The sequence below is a fragment of the Callospermophilus lateralis genome, chromosome 6 (assembly GCF_048772815.1).
Source record: "Callospermophilus lateralis isolate mCalLat2 chromosome 6, mCalLat2.hap1, whole genome shotgun sequence".
In the NCBI taxonomy this organism is placed as follows: domain Eukaryota; kingdom Metazoa; phylum Chordata; class Mammalia; order Rodentia; family Sciuridae; genus Callospermophilus; species Callospermophilus lateralis.
In genome coordinates, this window is record NC_135310.1 from 18084615 (window position 1) to 18102742 (window position 18128).

At 40.3% G+C, this 18128-nt stretch overlaps 1 long non-coding RNA gene across 11 annotated transcripts in view; it reads right to left on the reverse strand.

The window, feature by feature from the left end:
* The window catches only part of LOC143401108 (uncharacterized), a 187347-nt gene that overhangs the window by 36275 nt on the left and 132944 nt on the right, over positions 1–18128 (reverse strand). For 5 of the 11 annotated variants that reach the window (XR_013155515.1, XR_013155511.1, XR_013155514.1 and 2 more), the window contains exons 3-5: positions 5098–5159; positions 4137–4202; positions 2986–3063 (exon numbers count right to left, since the gene is read on the reverse strand). The exons of 1 other annotated variant lie outside the window; for it this stretch is intronic. This is a non-coding gene — a long non-coding RNA (uncharacterized LOC143401108). Of the gene's footprint in view, positions 1–2985; positions 3064–4136; positions 4203–5097; positions 5160–6661; positions 7516–18128 lie in introns of those variants that run through there. 5 more of the 11 variants (XR_013155513.1, XR_013155517.1, XR_013155518.1 and 2 more) reach the window with 4 other exon arrangements.

The following is an 18128-nucleotide window of genomic DNA, read 5'->3' on the forward strand; positions in this document are numbered from 1 at the left end:
AATCCTACAGTGGAAAAATAAAATGTACATTTCAGGGTTGCACAGAAACTTTGTTACAGCCTGATTTGGTCCTGATTGTACCACTTGCCCCACCTGGTGGCCATTTGTTTGAACTGCAGAATCAGTTCTCCAGCAGAGGCCCTCCTAAAAGAGTCTGCAAATCTTAATGTATTTTGATAGGTTAGCAAATGCCCTAGAGGACTATCTACTCACTGTTGAATGGGACATCTTCCTCACTTTGGAACACAGACAACCTATCCCTGGCATTCTGCCGATCTTGGTTGAAATTGTGAAAATGAATACATTCGGACTTAGATTTCAGTGAACTGATGTCTAAGGAGCAGGGTTTCCTTCATGTTTTCCAACCATGTTTTGGTGGACCAAACTAACCAGAGAGGGTCGAGGAGGAAAGGGGAGAGATGGGGGGAATTAAACCTAATAAAACACAAGCAGTAAAAAACAACACCAAAAAAACCCTCAGAAATATTTCTGAAAGTGCTAAATCTGAAACAGCACAAAAAGTAAAATATATCATCCCAATATATAGGGAAGGAATGTATATAGAGATCCCACTTTTTAACTACTTTAGAATACTATATATTCACCTGATAAAAATATGTTTATTATGTACTTTATTTAAAATAAAGTGAATTATGAAGATTGTGTTGATTCTGAAAGCTTAAAATAACAATGTCATCATTAAGAGTTACCACTATTCCAGGAGGGGGTGAAACCAAAAAACTCAGTGGTTTGTTTGAGGTGGTTACATGGAGGCGTCAGCAGTGGAGGCCAGGAGCTGGGGCACGGGGAGACCTCGCTTGCCCTGCAGAGTGTCAGCCTGTCTCCATTCTAGGATGTCGACATTTGATATTTTCTCCCCAAATTCAGCCTCAGGTCCTGTCTTCCAACCAAATAGCTGCATCCAATTCTCTTCAATAGACATTCTGAGGCTATGGACACTTAGGCTTGGCCTTACACCTCTTCCAGAAGCTAGCCCAAGGTCTCCCCAGTGCTAGCTCTGTGATGTGAGTTTGGTCCCTGAAGAGGGCTGATGGTATCTAGTAGGAGGACTGAAGAACCCTCTGGCAGGTGGCGGCCACTTTGACAAGGTGCTCATCAACGGGGTGAGTGAGCTGGTTAATTACACTAGTGGGCTTCACAGACCTGCCAGTCACTAAACAAAGCAGCCCATTCATGGAGTCGAGCCACGTGGTCTGCAAGACTCCACACTAAGGTTGGTTTCCTTCAGCTGGAAATTCCATGCAGTTCAGATTTCCAATTCCCATGACCCTAAGACTTCAGCCCAAAGTGAGGTCAAAAAGCAGCCAAGATTCTAGGTGGGAATGCATAATTCATACGTAAAACAAAGCCTTAGTAGAAAGAAGGAAGGAAATCATCTGAAAGGGGTGGGTTGACTGTAGGGTCTATCAAAATGTAGCAAATAGCACCCCCGAGTGCAGCCACCTACAAGAACTAAGATGGGAAACTTAAAGACGGGTAAAGGAGAAGGTTATTTTATTATGCAGCAGAAAATATTATCTCATTGATAGATGACAGATGTGAAAGCTAAATCAGATGGGCTCACAGACAGAGCAGAGCAGAGAACTGAGGAGAAAAGAGAGCGTAGCACATTCATCCGTTCAGTCATTCTGTTCAGCATTTATGTGAATGCCAAGTCCTCTGCAAGGCAAGAGTGATGGCCAAGCCAGACAGTCTCTGTGTTTGTGGACTCTAGGCTCAGGCCCAGGGGAGACAGGGTGTGTATGCTTGAAATCTCCAAACTAACTGGAATTTGGTTCCTACAAATGCAACCAAAATAATATGCAGGAAAGGAGGTGGAGAGGCAGCTTCCTCCTCTGTGCTATTTGAGCATAGACCATGGAGTAGCTCCAGAGGGTAGGCAGGAGGTTGGCTATTCTTGCCTTTGGGGAGGGGACATGTGACAAGGTAGATACATTTCTTGGCTCTTGGTCCTTTGAATTTTAGTCACATGTATCTCTTACTTGTTTTCAAAAATGTGCAAACTGTAAAAAAGTCTAGCACTAGTAGAGATGGATTCATACACTTTGGGTAAGGTATTTTATTTGTTTTGGCAGAAAATAACTTAGAACCTGGTGTTTTCACCAAGGGCCACCAAGCTGCCTTATTTGGGGGACCACAGGGCAACCTCCTGTATTTAAGACTTTACTATTTCTTTGTACCTAAATTGTTGGTAAGCTATTTTAAATTCTTTTGTAGAGACTGGAAAAAAAACTAAATAAATAAAATCTTATTTAAACTTTCTAAAACATTCTCTATCATCACCAGAAATATAAATGTATTCTCATCCGAATCAAAGTCTGCTCCATATCTTTCTAAAGAAGTAGGGGATTCTCGCTCTTTCTCATTTCTCAGTTCTACTGTAATGATGGTATATGGTATATGTTTTATTTTTGATAATTATTTAATTATACCATATTCAAATTCTCCAGTTAAAATAGAATACTGACAGGCACCGTGGTAATGGAAAATGCTGAGAAACATTCATGGCATCAGGAACAGAGTTTTGCTCCACTGCCCTTTAAAGAGGCATGGAACCTTGGAACATCATTCTGGGAGGAACATGTCACTTGCTCTGGGGGTAGCAACAGTGAGGTTGCAGTGGCTCAGTTACTCACTGACTGATGGAAGGTGTCTTATAAAGAGATGGTTGGACTGACTCTCCTTGGGTGGGATTCTAAGTGATTTAAAATATATGGACCTTCATCTCAGATATAACCTCCAGAGATTTAAGTTATTTGCAAGTGACATCAAAAATTAGGCTACAGATCAACATATAGACTGGGCTGTGGCCACACTGAGTCTGCTTTGACACTGGTGTGCAGGAGCAACTGGACTTCACTATCCCAACTGAGCTATATCCCCAGCCCAGATCTCCTCCGTTGTCTCACTTGAAAGAACCATTCATAAGGATCCAACAAGATCACTTTTTTTTATTAAACTTACCATTCTAGGGCTGGGGGTATAGCTCAGTGGTAGACAACTTGCCTCACATGCATGGGGCCCTGGGTTTGATCCCCAGCACTGCAAAATAAATAAATAAATAAAATAAAAATTTACCACATTTTACAAAGGAAATCATAGTCTGTAAACTGAATTTGTTACTTAGAAATACATAAACATCAGGGATCTCCTGTTGTGCCATTGAATGAGACACAGTTGAGGGTCTCTAAGTTCCCTTCTCTTAGTACTAAGTATCTTTAATTTCTGAATTGTGTCCCTCCAAATTCATATAGTCAAGCTCTAACCCTCAGCACTCCAAAATGTGACTATTTAGAGATAGGGCCTTTAAAGATGTCACTAAGTTGAAGCAGGGCCATTAGGGTGACCAATACACCCCGTGTCCTTGTAGGAAGGGGAATTTTGGGCAGACATGTGCATACCCAGAGGGAGGACCCTGTGAGGAGATGATGAGAAGATGACCTTCTAAGAGCCAAGGAGAGAAACCTCAGAACAAACCCTGCTGGTACCTCAGTCTTGGATTTCTAGCTTCTAGGACTGTGAAATAAATTTCTGCAATATCCAGGCAGTGGTATTTTGTTATAGCAGCTCTGACAGACTCATACACCTTCCAACACTAAAATTCATTGGTTGTAGAAACCCCTTTCCTAATGCAGTAAGTAGCACAAGAATATATTTTTACCTTCCTACTCATACACACAAAAATACATAATTATTTTTATCCAACTAAGAAACTACTTGAGAGTCCTGGCTGCACCTGGAATCTATGGGATCCATAAGGTTGTTCCCGGTTTAGATCGATACAGTATTATACCATCTTGGTACAGTCAGGATCCATTATAGGATCCTTTTGCCTTCAGGCTTGTTTTTGCAACTACTTCCACTAACAAGCAAGTAGGTGGAATAGCTTCAAGGAATGATAAAATATACAAATGTGTGTGATTGCATGGTAATTTCTGGAAATGACATTCCAATTTGATGTAAATGTATGAGGTATAAACAAGATAATATTCTTTGAGCAAACTCAATTGACCTGTTTTCCCTGCCTAAAAAAAAATAGATGTTTTCATATAGAATAGAAGGCAAAATATAAGAATAAAAATACTGCCAGTACAGTGGCACATTCATGTACTCACAGCACTCTGGAGGCTGAGGCAGGAGGATTGCAAGTTGGAGGTCATCTTTGGCAATTTGGTAAGACCCTGTCTCAAAAAAAAAAAAAAAAAAAAAAGAGAGAAAAGAAAAGAAAATGATTGGGGATGTAACTCAGCGGTAAAGTGCCCCTGGATTTAATTCATACTTCTATATAGTTCTATATCTGTGGTTTTTCTATCTGTTCTTAGGCTCCAAAGAGGGACCTCAAGAATCTCTAGTAAAATGAGAGATACCAGATTGGCTATGTAATTCATTTGGGCTTCAAGTAAGATTTTTTTAAATAAATGATTACATTGCTAAATAATTTGAATCATGAATGCTGCCTATTCATTCATTTATTCTGTCGATAAACACTTGCTGATGCCTATTGTGGCAGGCACTACGCCAGGGGACTCCCAGCTCCTCTGTTTAAGGGGAATCCACTCTCAGTCTGGCTTTGGGATAAAAGATGACCCAGCAATAATGCTTCTTTATTGTTAAGTGTTTTAAATGGAAGCTACTATTGGGATTATTTTACAGAGGGAAATGAACTGAGGAGGAGCAAGTAACTCTCCTTGCTCCTACATTTTAGGTTAAGGTGCAAGTCTGGCTAGAAGATGAGCAATGGGAACAGTGGTGGGGGGGGGTGCCTTGTGTCCGCCATGCTTTCTCTTTTGCCTTTAGGCAGGTGCTAGTGGCGGGTGGAGCTTCCTGGAGGTGGGGAAAGGGAAGTGGTGCCAAGTTTCTTCTCAGGAAGTTTGATAGCAAAACTGATGGAATCAATTCTGATGTATCTGCTGCCCAGCAGCCTGGCATTCCTAACCATGTCACACTCGGCAAGGTGAGGTCTTTTAAAAAAAGACCCAAAGTTTGTGTATTTTGGCTACTGTCTTTCTATCAGGAACTCAGGAATGCTGGGGCCTACATCATGTCTTTATTCTCTGCAGAGGGGGTCCCACTCACAGAAAGGAAGTCCTGTCTACGGAGAGGGATCTCACGCTGAGCTTCTGTCCTCATCTTCATTTCTGAATAAGAAAACAAAGATTGGAGAGGTTCCGTGATTTGCCCAAGGTCATGCAGCCTGAAGGTGGCTAACAGAAATTTAGTTGAAGAACACTGACTTGGGGTCCAGAGACATGGTCAGTGTTTTAGATCTGCCTGGGCAGCTGGTGAAGTCCACTTGTCAACTGGAAGTAGGAAGTTGGCTTCCCTGAGAGGTCCCTGAAGTTCTGTGCTGCTCTCTGGTGGTGGGATGTGTGTCTGTCCATCACCACCTCCCAATGTCTCAAGGTATGGGAATTAGGACTACAGGTTAGTAATTTCCAGTGAGCTTTCATTTCTTTCCTGTAACTACAGACATAAGTACAATATAAGGGAATTATCAAAGTCCCTCAGTATTCCCAAACCTCCTTAAGCAATTTGTGCTGCTTAAATCCAAAATTAAGCTCTGGCTTTGTTCTGGGCTGTTGGCAAGGTTCCTAATTACAAGACGATGGGGATCTCCTTATGTCTTACGGAACTGCGAGCTTTACCTGCGATTCATTTCAGAGTGTGGGCAAAGAGCTGGTGTTCCAAAGGCTGAACACTGGGTGTTGTAGATACTTTGGACTTCACGTCACCACCTGAAGCCACCTCCACATTTCTTTTGGTAACCTTCCTGGCAAAATTTCTGATCCTACAAATGGACCTGTTCCCCATCAGTAATGAGATTCAGCTTCCTGAATTACTGAATTTTCATGGTAACCCACCCATCCACCAAGAAGGGACAAAGAAAGAAAGAAATACACCCTCAGCATCTAAGCTGTTTATCAAACCTGGGTGAAGAAATGGATTTGTTTGGGTGAGGCAGCCACCATCCTCCATTCCCTGGAGTCCTGAGTGCCACCTGTCCTCAGCAACACCCTCCTCTTCTCCTGGGACTACCATGCTTTTAGCATCCGCTGTTCTTCCTAGTTTTACTGGTGGCAATTGGTGTTAATGCCCTATTCAGCTGACAGAAGGATGAGCCAGAGGCATTTTAGTTGAAAGACAGTTCAGTTCTGTCAGGTGTGTTGGAACCCGCTGCTGCCCTCCCACTTAATTTCATTCTGCTGGAATCCAAGGGATGACAGCTCTGGATTCTCTGCTGCCATTCACAAGGGTACACTCTCCAGAAAAGAGAGAAGACTGCCCTCGGGCCCTTTGTTCCACGCAGATTAGGTGGTGAGGTGAGGGTCTGAGGAGTTCTCTGTTGCCAGACAAATGGGTGGTCAGCCTGACTGACTGGCAGGTGACGAGAGAGAGAGGAAGAAGTCGTCACAGACAACTAAACCTTAGATGGTACCCAGCCAGAATCAAAGGTTCCACTGCTCACCCTCCAACCAACACTCAGGAGAGGGAAGTTGGTGGAAGAAAACAGGTGTACTCAAGCCAGCCGAGGAAGACAGGAGACTTATGCCCCAAATCTCTACTTCAGGGGCTCTTTGGGGTGTGAACAACTTTTGTGAGAGGAAAGAGGGCACAGAGGGACAAAAGGCAGGAAACATGCCTATGGAGATCCAGCCAGGCTGGGATAGAGAATCACGCACGAATTCTGGTTTTCTACCCCGGCTGGTGCCTGCCCATGCAGTTTCTTAGTTTCTATTCTCAGCAGGAGGAATCGGGATCTAGAAAAACAGGCAATTAGGAAAAGAGAAGCAAACGAACAAACAAACAAACAAACAATTTGGGAATTTTAATTTCGTCTGAGCCCTACAGAGGTTTTTCTCTGAAATATGATCTGAGTGTTCAACTTCTTCCTTTCTTCAGGGATACCTGAATGTAGACTGGAATAAGTAGACACAAAAGAATAGGGTAGAAAAGGGACCAGCACATATTTTTGTTAGGATCACTTCTTCTAAGTAATATTCTAGGTCAGTGAGTCTCCAACCATTGATTTCTTAGGCCTTTGGGACACTTTAGGGAAATTGTTATTCTTTTATTTTTTTTTTCTTTTAGCCTTTGAAATCTTAATTTTAGCCTTTAAAAAAAAAGTTGTATTAATTTTGAGATAATTATAGATTCATATACAGTTATTTGAAATAATAGAGAGAAATCCCATCTACCCTTTACCCACTTCCCACAATTGATAACATTTTGCAAACAGGATATTAATTTTTTATGATATGATTTTTAATTGGTGTATTATATTTATACATAAAAGTGGAATCCCTTGTGATATGTTCAGACATGCACATGATACAGCTTGGTGAATCTTACTCTGCTCCTCTTCCCTTTGTCATCTCTCTCCCTCCGCCACCTGCTTCTTCCTCTACTCCATTTGATCTCCCTTCTGTGGTCATGAGATTCCTCCAGGCCCATTTTTTTTCTTTTTTTAAAAATTTTAATTTGTTATATGTGACAGCAGAATGCACTACAATTCATATTACACATATCTTTTTTTTTTTTAAATTCCTCATTTCTCTCTAGCTTCTGCATAGAAGAGGAAACATTTGACTCTGACCTCTGACTTTCAGAGTGACTCTTGAGATGTATATTTATTTCTTGGGGCTACTATAACAAAGTAGCACAAGTTGGGTGGCTTAAAATGAAAAAAAAAAATTATTGTCTCACATTTCTGGAAGCTGGAAGTCTAAAATCGAGACATCGACAGGGCCATGTTCCCTCTAAAACTTGTAAAGGAGAACCTTGCCTTGTCCAGTTTTGGTGACAACTGGCAATCTTTGGATGGTCCTTGGCTTCTATCTGTACCACCGTAATCTCTGCCTCTGCCCTCACAGAGAACTAGAAACTGCTTTTGCTAAGGCGCTGACTCATCATTGAGGCGTGCACATGCCCAGTGGGTAACTGAAAGCAGGCTAGAGCTTGGCATCTGTCTTCATTTTGGATTTCAGGAGCAGACAGATTACCCCATGATGCGCTCACTCCACTAAAGGGAAGCACCGACCCCACGGCAGGAACTGAGCTGCCCCCCTAAGCAGGAGCAGTGGTCTCCTGGCAACCAGATTGTCCCTCACATGACAAGGACTTGTCCAGAGCCACCTGAGATAACAATGACTTGCTCTTCCAACCATGCAAATCCCCAGGTATGCAAGCCCCCAGGTCTTGTCCGGGCATGTCCCTCTTTTCATAAAACTTCAAAGTTTCTCTCAGCCCCTTTCAGGCAGGTCACTGGACCCATTTGTCCATTGTTTCCAACGTGGCCAGGCTGACTCCATCTCCTCTCCTGCACTTTCCCACGGCTCCTCACTTTGATTGGCATATTGGGACAGGTGGGAGAGCCCGATGGGTTGGAACCACCACTGCTGGTTAAGATTACAGCGTAATCTTAATCTAATTACATCTTCAATGGCCCTGTTTCAACATAAAGGCATATTCTGAGGTATTGGGGGCTCGGACTTCAGCATACCTTTTTAAGGAACAGAGTTTAAATCATAATAAAAGAGATTACAGAATCCAAAGTTTCCTGGACTTATATGTCCAGTATGTCCAGAGAACTTTCTTTTTCTTTCCTTCTTTCTTTCTTTCTTTTCTTTTTTTTTTTTTTTTTGAATTCAGGGGTGCTTAACCACTGAGCCATATCCCCAGCCCTTTTTTATATTTTATTTGGAGACAGGGCCTCACTGAGTTGCTTAGAGCTTTGCTAAGATGCTGAGTCTGGCTTTGAATTTGTAATTCCTGTGCCTCAGCCTCCCAATCTGGGATTAGAGGCCTGTGTCACCCCACCTGGTGTCCAGAGAACTTTCAGTTCAAAGAAAATGCAGGGCTCAGGGTTGTGGCTCAGTGGTAGAGGGCTTGCCTAGCATGCAAGAGGCACTGGGTTCCATCCATGGCATCACATTAAACAAACAAACAAACAAATAAACAACTAAAATGAAGGTGTTGTGTCCATCTACAACTAAGAAAAGATTTTTTAAAAGAATGCGGCGGCACTCCTGCCCCGTGGACTGCATGGCCGCTGCCATGCAGGCTCAGATTTCCCCAGAATGTTAGCACCAACGCTGCCTCCAGGTCTCCAAGGCTCTGACATTATTATGGTGCATTTCAACTTCCTGGGGAACCATGGCACTTGCCAAGCATGGAAATGCTCCTGCTGAGCTTGCCAACTCCTGGGATCCTCTCTAGATGTGAGTCTGCCATCTTGTGGTAGGGTCTGGATTTTTCTTTTTGTTTGTTGTTTTAAAGCAAAACAGAGCATGTTACCTCTGCTGAGGTTGATGTTGCATCAAAGCCCAAACTATCTGAGGTAGCTCTTGACTCTAGTTGCTCTCTGTCCTTCTGAGCATGCTCCAACCTCCATACTGGTCTCTCAAAGTCTAGCCTGTTCTGTCCTGCAACTAGGGGTGTCTCTGACCCACTGAACACTCTGGGGCATTACACTCCCTCTGTTCTGTGCTGCTCTTAGCTCCTTCTTGAGACACCTTTTTCTGGTCCTGACACCTAACCAATCACCACAAGACCAGTGGCTTTCAAACTTTGGTGAGAAAAAATTATAGGAAGAAGTCTGCTTTTAATCTGGAATATATACAAAAATAGTTTAAGCTACATTAAGTGGCATGAAACAGTATTTATTCTTACAGAGTGCCAGGTCCAAATTTTTTTTTTCTATTTTATTCTATTCTCATCTGGCTATTTCACTTACTACAGCTGGCAGAAGACGCTACCGGTGTCCCTGATGTTTGGTCATTTTCAATGCCAATAACTAAGCTACAATGGTTCTCCCACACCTGGAGGCTGATGAATAATGAGCACCATTAAGGCTTATTTCAAATGTAAAAAAACCTTGAGATAATGTACTAAATTGTTCAGAAGGTTGTTTTCTTAGTGGAATGCTACAGGATTTTCTTTAGCCAGCATTGCCGGAGTTCCTGTCTTTGTCCCAGTGCCCATGAGGATGAGGGTGGAAGAATTTCCAGTGTTGCTGAGAACCGGACGAGACTTCGGATCAAGCTAGCTGCCTACAGAACTTACCTGGACTGTGATTTAAGCTAGCTGCCTGCAGAACTTACCTGGACTGTGATTTACCTGGACTGAGACAACAAACTGTAATCCACAACAAATTGTAACTCGGTATCTTTGCTAACGGTGTCATTGCTGGTATAACTTTTCCAAGGGCTTCTTGCATGGAGCCATCAATTGGCTTGGTATTGTGGCATTTTATATCCTCCCCTTCTGCTTGTAGCAGATTGTTTGTGTAAAAACCATTATGGTCGTTATTTAAATTAAACAAAAGGGGGAAATGTTAGGGTCTGTAAATAAGTCAAGATGGTGCCTGGCATTTTGCCAGAGGGAGTGGTTTGTGAAGTAACGCCAGTGAGCCATTAAGTGTGGAGATTGCTTACTGGTTGACTGCTGTATCTAGTTTATGTTAATTAAGATAAGCTGTGTGGAAAGTATATATACCCCTCCTGTCCTACAATAAACGGCTCCCACTCCTGCTGTATCAAAGTACACAAGTTGCTCGTCACCCCCGGGTTATTTTGCTGCAGCCGGACTTACAACTTACAAATGATAAAAAATAAAATTTGATTTACTGCCTATAAGAGGCTGCAGCTTACACTCAGAGAAGCAGTGTTGGGGATTAAGGCAGAGATCTTACATCTCCTCTTAACTTCTCTCCAGTCACTTTCTGCTCAATGGCAAGGGCGATCTTCACAACCTAAATTAGATCAGGTCTCTCAGCACTTAAAGCCTTCCAGCCCACTTAGAGTAAAGCTCAAACTCTTGACCATGGCCTGAAAGCTCATTCATGGAAAGATACTGTTAGTCCCGTTTTTGTTCCTGTGACCAAAATATTTGAAAATAACAATTTAGAGGAGAAGTTTATTTTGGCTCACAGTGTCTGAGGTCTCAGTTCATGGTTGGCCAACTTCACTCTGGGGCCCGAGGTAAGAATAACCTAGTGGAAGGGTGTATCTGCTCAGCTCATAGAAGGAGAGAGAGAGAGAGAGAGAGAGAGAGAGAGAGAGAGAGAGAGAGGATGAATTAATCTACTGATTAAGTTACAGCTCTCAAAATCTAATCATTTCACCCTCTGAACATCCCTGCACTGCCTAACATGAGCTTTTGGGGGACACCTCACATCCAGAACCTAACAGGCCCCCGTCTAACTTCACCTTATGCCACACTCAGCTTGGCTTTCTCTCCTGCAGTGGGCAGCCTCCTGTCACTCAGTGATTAGTCCCAAGGTCTTCTCAGAGAGGCCTTCCTGACCACTTGATCCAATTCTTGTTAGAGCTCAATAATTTACCTTAGTTTATGTTCCTCCTAGTATAAGTTGTCCCTCAGCATCCCTGAAGGATTGGTTCCAGGATCCCCCTCCCAGATGCTTGGATTTGAGGGCCCTCGAGCCCCCCGTGTAGAATGGTGTGGAATTTACACAGAGCCTGGGCGCATCCTCCCATATACTTCAATCATCTCTAGATTATTTACAATACCTAATACAATACAAAGGCTAAGCCTTAATGGTTCTGCAATATTGTTTAGTGGATAATGAAAATAATAAGGTCTGTACCAATTCAGTACGGGTAGGTTTATTCCCTGAATGTTTTCAGTCCATTGTTGGCTGGCCCCGGGATGCGAAACCCATGGAAATCGAGGGATGACCATGCTGACTGCCTTGTTTCCCTCTGGCTCTTCACTAAGGTGTCAGCTCCACGGGAGGAGGACTGTCCTAGGGCACAGACCTTGACCAGGTTGAGCTGCTGGGGTCAGCAAGTGAAGGGAAGGGAAAGCAGAACTGGGCAGAAGATGCTCCAGCCCCCTTACAGGGAGATCTGAAGTTGGGTGACCCTGCGGAGCTGTCCAGATCTGGGCTCAGGTCTGGGCCTTTTCATCTCTTTGGTGACCTATAGCTGGCTTCAGGCTGCCCCAGGAAGGGGACATGATGTGGACAAATCCCCCAGGTCTTCAGTTAGGCAAGACCCAGTAGGGGTGGCAGCTGGGCTGAGTGGCAGTAGCACTTCCAGTACCTGGAGGGGAACATGTTACACCTTGACCTGGGGTTCCAAACTAATTTTGACATGTTCCCTCCGCCACTTCAGTTCCCTATTTCCCATTACCAGCCTCAATATGCCCTTGCTCTCTCCAAGATACCAGCATCGTCGCTTGAATGTGACCCTTCTCCCCTTCTAGGCACTAGCTTTTAAGGTCAGGAACAGATACTTCCAACACTTCCTCAGGCCCATGCTAGGATTCCTGGGCCTGCCCTTACCTCTCCCTTCCTACAACCTATAGCTCTTGGCTATGTAGTAGTTCCCTGATGTTTCCAGAAGGTGTCGCTGTTGCTTCAAGGGCAAAAGAAGAGCATTACAATTAAGAGCCTAGTGGCTTTGTCTGGGACTCATTAACATTTTATTGCTCATGTTATTTAATAATCGTACTACTTTTTAATAATAATGCCATCATGATAATGTTGATTCTACCAATGCACGTATTCCACAGACGGTCTACGCTGGGCAAGTCACTTCTGACACCGAATGCTATAAAAGAAGTTAAGATGCCACTCACTAGTCTCTTGCTTTACAAGCATGTAGCGTCTCTCTCAAGTATGGTGAAGCGGGGGTCTTTGTGGGGGTGCGGGGATCAGTGGGGTGGAGGTAATTATAATTATAATAATCAGAAAGTGGCTGGGGATATAGCTCAGCTGGTACAGTGCTTGCCTATCATGCACAAGGCCCTGGGTTCAATGCCCAGCACCAGTAATAATAATAATAATAATAATAATAATAATAATAATAATAATATCATAATAATTAGAGTCGGAAAGTAACAAAAGATGACTAAGCACATGTCTTTATATAGGATTAATTGTTCAAGTGACTTCTCTTTATTCTCCTTTTCACTTTTAGTTCATAACACAAAGAAAACTAATGACTCAAAAATTCAATGTAAGTAAACAGTGTAGGGGAATCAAATGCTCACCTGAAAGCAATCAAAATTGTGTTTTGAAATCTCCTGATAATTCTCCTGAATGACTCACTTAACTTATCTGAAATTATTCATCATTTTATCCAACCAATATTTACTAGCACTCATGTGTCTTTACTAAGCTAGCACTGTGTAACACTCTTGGAGTCCATGACACATAAAATATATTTGATGCTCTTAAGAGACTTAAAATAGAGTAGACAGAGACAAAATTGTAAAATGCTTAATGTTTCCTTAAAAATTTAAAAAAAAAAGAAATGATCTCTGTGGTTCAGAAGGGTTAACTCTCTGAACTATTTTAAATATTTTCTTGATAATTCAAATTCATGACTAGAAAAGAGAAAGCAAGAGAAAGACGGAGAGATAGTAGTTGAAAGCAATGGTCTATACATAAAAGTTACTCAGGACATTTTGTTCATTTGCTCTATCATTTTCTCTAAATAAGGTGATGTGCTTTTGGCTAATGAAAATGGTTGTATCTATTGTGTACTGTATGTATGTATTTGCATGTCTTTGTTACTTAATAACTAACCAGCCCCACACATTGCACATAATGGTTTTATCAGTTACCTTTATAGTACTTTTCTTTTTTTCATTTCCCATTTGAGATATGATAATCAGAAAAATTCTTCTGGGATAAGCTGAAGAGTGTCCCTGCCCCAAATTAATATGTTGGGGTTCTAATCCCCAGTGCCTCTGAAGGTATCTGTATTTGGAGAGAACATTTTAAAGAGAGGATTAAATTAACACGAGATTATTAGGATGACTTCTAATTTGCTAGGATTGGAAATCTTATAAGGTGAAATTTGAATATAGATGTGTATAAGGGAAAGAATATTTAAAGACACCAGAAGAAAATGAACATCAACAAGGCAGTGAGCCTGGATTCAAAACAGAGCTGCATATCTCATAGAGATAAAAACAACAACAACAACAACAACAAAAAACCAGTGAGGGAAAGAAAGATCTGAGGAATGAGATGTCCCCTTCTAGGGAATCAACTCCAATGACCTACCCTCCCATTGGGAGTTGGTAACAAATGTATGCCCTACTGCCTACAGTTTTTAACCAACTCCCAATAATCCTGTCAAATTATAAACCCATCAGTGGATTGATCCACTGATGAGGTTAGACCTCATGATCCAATTCATCTTTCTGTGGAGCCACCTGGGCCACCAACTGCAAGTTACACTTCACCTGTCTTTTGTCCACCTTTCTATTTGGATTACAGATTAACACTCTCACCTCTGAGATAGAAGCCAAAATTTATGTATCCGTTATACTGTTTAAACAACAACAGATAATATTTATGTCACTATAATATACTAAGCATTTACATAATAGATAAGAGAGCAGATGTCTTTTTTTTGGGGGGGAGTGGCTATTAGGGATTGAATCAGGGACTCTGGACCCACATCCCCAGCCCTGTTTGGTATTTTATTTAGAGACAGGATCTCACTGTTTGGTATTTTATTTAGAGACAGGATCATCAGGAGTTCAAAGAAAGCCTCAGCGATTTTGTGAGTCTTTATACAAGTTAGAAAGACCCTGTCTCAAAAGAAAAAGTTAAAAAAGGGTTGGGAATGTGACTCAGTGTTTAATGCCCCTAGGTTCAATCCTATATACCAGAAAAAAAAAAAATTCAACCTGAGATACTCTAAATGCCTTTGATGCCTTGTCTTTCCACTCCCCCAGCCTCCAGTGGGATCTCAGATCTGCCTCCCTTTATTCTGACGTTCCAATCTACCCGTCTTGTTTCAGTTTGTCAATGCACAAAAAACTCTTTCCTGATACAGTTCACACATCAATTTTCTTTGCCTAGAACTGCAAATTTCTTCATAATTTACCTGCTAAGCATACTTAATGCTGCAAGAAACAGATGATATTTCATTTACTCAGACTCTTTTTGGACAGTCTATTGCAAAGCAAGCATTTCAGTTCTGCTTTCTTGCAATAATTGTACATTTTGAGTAGAGTATATTTTAAAATATGTACTTATTCATCTAGTTATTCACTTATTTATTCTTTCTTCTAAATTAGTTTTCTAATTGGACAGAACTTATGTCTGTTTGTTCCTCACGAATTCCTTTGCTGAGATAGTACCAAGAACGTTGTCAGTGTTAAAAGTATACTTTTAGAGTGAGGTAATAATATTGGCCGTATATAGTTGCACATTCTATGTATACTTTAGGAGAGCAAAGGAACACTATGAGGCTTATTTTCCAGATAAATATAACACATGATTTTAAAGCACTGTACCTATTGTGAGAACTTAGAAAAAGCATAAGAGCTACAAGCTATAAAGTGCTAGCCATTTTATATTCACTATAGTTAATTTTTACAATGACACTGAGCTCTACAGATGAATTAACTCCAGATTAGGGAAGTCAAGAAATCTACCCAAGATCAAGTTATGAATAATAACTTAGTCAAGATTCAAAACTAGACGTTTTATTTCTAAGACCTCCCTTTTCTTTGCACTACTATCCTGTATTGTATGCAACATCTGTTGATCTAAGAAATACTATTAACATTTTTACAAGTTTTACAAGTAATTTGTTTTACGGATATTAAAGTGACATTTCTTGCTTTGAACTTGATTTACAGTAAGACAGACATAAAATATAATTTCTAATTATAATATAATTTCTAATGTACGTGTTAAGCATACTTATGCTTCAAGAAACAGATGATATTTCATTGACTCAGACTCTTCTTGGACTATCTATTGCAAAGCAGGCATTTCAGTTCTGCTTCCTTGCAGTAATTGTACATTTTGAGTAGAGTGTATTTTATAATATGTACTTATTCATCTAGTTATTCACTTATTTATTCTTTCTTCTAAATTAGTTTTCTAATTGGACAGAACTTATGTCTGTTTGTTCCTCACGAATTCCTTTGCTGAGATAGTACCAAGAACCTTGTCGGTGTTAAAAGTATACTTTTGGAGTAAGGTAATAATATTGGCCCTACAGAGTTGCACATTCTATGTATACTTTAGGAGAGCAAAGGAACACTATGAGGCTTATTTTCCAGATAAATAGAACTCATGATTTTAAAGCACTGTACCTATTGTGAGAACTTAGAAAAAGCATAAGAGCTATAAGCTATAAAGTGCCAGGCATTTTATATTCACTATAGTTAATTTTTACAATGACACTGAGCTCTACAGATGAATTAACTTCAGATTAGGAAAGTCAAGAAATCTACCCAAGATCAAGTTATGAATAATAACTTAGTTGAGATTCAAAACTAGATGGTTTGTTTCTAAGACCTCCATATTCTTTGCACTACTATCCTGTATTGTATGCAACATCTGTTGACCTAAGAAATACTATTAATATTTTTACAAGTTTTACAAGTAATTTGTTTTATAAAAATTAAAGTGACATTTCATGCTTTGAACTTGATTTACAGTAAGACAGACATAAAATATAATTACTAATTCACATTATCTTTCCAATTTATACAACTGAAGAAATATTCAAAATATCACCTTATACTAAAGCCTTAGATTCTGTGAACAAAACAAATTTTGTTGAGTTCAAATTATCACTGTAAATAAGCATGACCATAAGAATTGATGGGTGTGTGTTAGTTTCTATTTCTTTGTTAAGGTTGTATGGAAGGGTTCTATTCAATACTTTCCATAGTTCAATTCTTCTATACATTATAATAACAAGTCACTTTGGGGCATTAAATTATTTCACATAGAGTTGACAAAAATATCTAAATGTTTGATTAAACATCTGGATGATTGATTAAATCGGTGACTACTCTACTGGAACATTTGTACACTATAAAATCACACAAAGAGCTGTCATTGTCTTACTGTGCAAGACAGAAATGGGAAAAAAATCAACCTTTCCCTTTAAGACCTTTCTTCACCTGCCTAATAATCTAAATGTGTCTCACAGGGCCATAAGCATTGTGTGTGTTACATTCCTGTCTTCCCTAGAGGGGTGTTGTTTGTTTAGTTTCTGTGACTGTAAATTGAAACAGAAACCAAGAGAATAACTTAGAAAGATTTTCAGAAAAACAATAGACTCATTCCACTCTTATTATAACATTATTTTCATTTAGCCTGTATTAAGCAGTTTGGCAATAGAAGCAAGAAAGAAATGATATAAAAACCTAGCACCCACTAGATTATAAATATTAGGAAAGAAAAATCAAAGAAAATGTAATGCATCAGTATAAAGTATATCTGCCTAAGAAAAAGTTCCATGATAAACCCATGAAATCAATGCAAAACAGGAGATAACCCAACCATATATCAATTACTGACTACCTTAATGTACATCAACAAAAACTCTCAAGGTAAGAATTAACACTTGTCTTGAACTAGTGATTTTTCACAGATTAAATTTAAATGACATTTTTTTTTCAAAATCACCAATTTATACATATATAAAAGGGAAGAGTCTCTGACATAAAGAAAATATTCAGAACTACTAGAAAGGAAAATACTTCATTGTTCCCTTTTCAGCATTCAGTATATGAATGGATTTTATAAATATGTGCTTAATGAGGATCAGGGTCCAAGGGTCCTCTTTTTCAGAGAGAGAAACATGGAAGGAAATGAGACAGAAGACCACAGGAGAAAGTTACAAGAGATAAAGTATGAGGGGAAGTAGGACTTGTTCTGTAGCGTGAAGGGGATATGAAGGAAAAGGCACTATCTTTGTTGAATGCTGACTTGAACCTTTGAGCAGCTCATCCTGACTACCTTGAAATCCCACTTTCACTCCCCATGAACCACAAAGATCATCAATAACCAACTTCCTCAGGTTTCATCCTCAATGTGCCCCTCATGCAGCATCTGACCATGTACACCAACCTTTGCCCCCACCCTCTTTCCTTTTGCCTTAATCACAAACAATATCATGATTTTTCTTTATCCATTTCTCCTCTCATGTTCTTTCTTCTTCAAATCCTTCTCCTCTTTTTTTTTTTCTTCCAGTTCTTCTACTAGATATTCCAACCCAAATTTTTATACTAAATAAATAAAATACTGTCTAGGAAAGAACAAACCAATGCTGAAACATAATAAGCAATTGAAAAACTGAAGCTTCCTTTTCCTCCAT